The sequence below is a fragment of the Pinus tabuliformis genome, chromosome 2_2 (assembly GCF_031772625.1).
Source record: "Pinus tabuliformis cultivar Carrire ecotype Pingquan chromosome 2_2, CPIR1, whole genome shotgun sequence".
In the NCBI taxonomy this organism is placed as follows: Eukaryota; Viridiplantae; Streptophyta; class Pinopsida; order Pinales; family Pinaceae; genus Pinus; species Pinus tabuliformis.
The window spans coordinates 107500923-107504476 of record NC_142300.1 but is presented as its reverse complement, the minus strand read 5'-3'; positions in this window follow the sequence as shown (position 1 = coordinate 107504476).

The window sequence follows — 3554 nt, the reverse complement described above, 5'->3', positions numbered from 1 at the left end:
GGCAGCTGGAACTCTCAGGCGTACTACTGGTCGAACTGGTCCAACATCTATATGAGCACATGAGTTTTGATTAGTCCTGATAGAAGAAACCACAAGAACATTATAAAGAGAAATGATAAATAGATATATGGTCAGAGAATTTACCGATGATGCCCCACTGCTCGCCAGCAGGCAGTACCAAATCCGGATCACCTCGAAAATCCATACCAGCATATGGATACTCGGAAAAAACCATCTCCTGACGGTTGAACCACTCAAAAAAGGTATCAGAAAAGGAAATCTGGGACTGACCAGCATGTCTGGCCATAAGGTCGACCCATCTCTGCATCCGTGGCTCAGTCGGTGGAGGTAAACCAAGTGAAACATACTGTGGCTGCATCAGCGAGATCTTTTCCAAGGCGAAAGCTGTCAAGATAGAACCATATCCAAAGTTCTTCAATCTTCCATTTTTCACCTTGGTCAGTTGTTCTTTCATCACAGAGAGTACTACACACTAGTTGAACACCTTTGGTTCAAGGCATTCCAAGGCGTACTGCATATAAGACCTGTTAGCCACATGAAGTGCCGCATTACCATCCAGTCTAGCAAAAGTGAACAGAATGGGCCTCAGGGACCTGTCAATGACATCTCGGATAATGATCTTGCCATCCTTACTCGGTTGAGATACCTCTCTACAATACCTGCGAATATAATCTCTCATAGATTCACCCCCACGGGCCGAACCTAATAATGAGATAGGGGCAACCTGCCTCGATAAGCCGGTCAAAAAATAGATGTCCATGACAGTCAAGGGGATAGATTTGCCCCTAATCTGGAACACCTGGGTGGTAGGATCCCATGCATCAAGAAAATATTGCAGCAGGTTGATTTGTTGCCTCATGCAAGAGATGCGAAAAAACTTGAACAGGCCACAGTTCCGCAGTGCATTTACCGTAACCGGATCATGTAAAGCAAGCATGTCCTCTTCTTCATGCTCAAATTCTCACAATGTAACAGGCATTTTGCTCCAATGAATCTCCGAAACAAAAAAGAGAAGAGTCAGGATCCTGATTTGGTGAAAAATAGGCAAAAATTTCCATGAAAAACTGTGCATAAATTGCCCTCTTTGCGCTCATCGCACCCCAAACAGTGTTCTAGGTGGGATGCATGCTGATTGGCCAATGGTCAATCCAGGGCGAGTTTTTCAAACCCCAGAGGCTCAGAAAAACCAGAAAACATGCTCAGAATGCAAAAAGGAAAGGATGAAATTAAAGATCTCAGGTTTAGCTCCTACCTGGTCCAGACGGCGTTGAGAATCATCCACAAAATCTCTCGGAATCAGCTAGTGAAAATCAAAGGGGGAAAGCACCTCCAAAGCTCCAACAAACCAAAGTTCAAATGAAATGGTAAAATGAGAGGTAAAAAGCACTTTTAAATTACTTTTCATGTAATTCAAGTAAAATATTAATGTTTTAACTCATTTTTCAAACATGTATTGTTCGTTTATAACTAGTTTGATGAAGCAATTGAGCAGGCAGTACAACCTTTGAAAGAACAAAGTCGTCAATGGTAAAATCAAGAAAATCAATGACCATTATATCGAGCAGTTTTAACGTGGAATTCAAGCTCGTTAAAAAATAAACATAAGCAATGAGCAAATGTTCCCCCAGAGTTTAAGCTCATTAAAAAATGAACCAATTTCCGGTAAAAACCATCGTGAATGTATTATCATCAGCCTTTGAAGCCTTGGTTGTGTTCTCATCATCACCTCCACTCCGTATTGGCCGATCATTCACCTCCATTTGATTGTTTACCCTTTTGAGGAACAACTGCGAGGAGTGATCCTGTTAGCCATCCTTGTGACACTACTGTGATTGGAAAATTCCAAACCTTACCTGGAATTATCTGCTACCCGAATTTATCACTCATTCCTCAAAAAACGAGTCTCCTTTAAGCTCTTTTCAACTGACTCGTAAAATATGAAAAGATTGCCGAGCAATTGGCCTCTCCAGCTCGTTAAAGGGACAGAAAGTGCTATCCCTCCTTTAGATTTTAATCTTTTTGGACTTGAGGGATTATTACACAAAAAGATTAAGCGCTTGTTTTGTTCGGCTAGTTAAAAAGACCGAAAATTCATCCCTTTTGTATTGTTTTTACCTTTTCAGACTCAAGGGATTATATGACGAAAAAGGATTATTGGAGTTTTCTTTACGTCCCTTTTTTAGACTCTCTAAAATTGAAAAGGACCGAGTTATCCTTGTCGTTAAACTCGTTAAAACCAAATAGCGGAAAAACTGTCCATACAGACAAGAACGAGTTTCACTATCGCTAGGCTCGTTAAAACATAGCGATGGGTTTTCCCGAAGGGAAAATTATAGAACAAGCATATGTTATCCTCCTCAAGCTTGACAAAAATAAAGAGGTACTGGTCAGCAATGACTGGGGAAATATTGGGAAGAAAACTTGAAGAAACTTTATCAGTAGCAAGTCGCTCTTGAACATGACACTTTCACTCTGCATCCGAGTCGGGTTGTGTTGTTCCATTCACTGGTCACATCACCATGGGTTAATGCTACCGATCCATCATGTCAGTGTCACCGACATGTTCAAGAGAAGTCGCTTAGAGAATTCACCTGTGTCTCACCCACTGTAATACATTTACGCTCCATTCTTTCACGACCGCCACCCTGAAACTTATATCACTAGATCGTTTTCACCTCCATTAAAATCATTTGCTCCGTTCCGTGTCATTGATGTCGGATTCAATAAGGCCCTCCTATGACGGATCACTTCTTGTCGACATCAGCTCATTATCCAAGAAGTCAATCTAGGAACAACCCTTTCAATACTTTGAAGCTTGCATGCCTCAATGGCAAGTTTCTCACTTCCGGCGACAGGTTTACATCAATGGCCTTCGACCGAAATATTTTGCGTGGTGTTCAATGCCAAGTCCCTTATTCACACCACGTGAATTGTACTGTAGTACCATGAGGGTGATCATCATTATCGGTGATTCCTCTCGTGCCTATTAACATCTTACATCATTGGCTGGTAATCAAGCGATGTCTTTCCATGTTCGACTCCAGAACATCTCTCACATGGATCGAATTGTACTTTGAGTGAAGATCGAACGAGATTGAAGACCCCGGATCTAGTTTCATCCATCCGGGCTGTGATATATATTCAGGAAAATAAAGACATCAAATGTACATCATTACTGCACAGATAATCATCCAACCTAAGGGATGATGGCTCTACCAGAATCATCAGTCTACACTTAGACGATTGTCTGTCTTATGTACATGAAAATGAATTTATAAAGCTGAGCATGGGAATGCCCACCTCAGCTAGATCATGAAAATATTATGAAGATAATGTATTGTATTGTATCTTATTATAGGTCGCCTTCCAGCTTGAAAGAACTTCAGATCCACATGATAAAGCATTTTACCCGACATCAACAGATTAACGACCTCATGCTTTAGGAGGCAACTGTTATAGACATTTTTGGGCACTGCAACCCCAATCATAAATGTCCATAACCCAAGGGCTCTTAAGTCCCTAAAAGTTTTGTT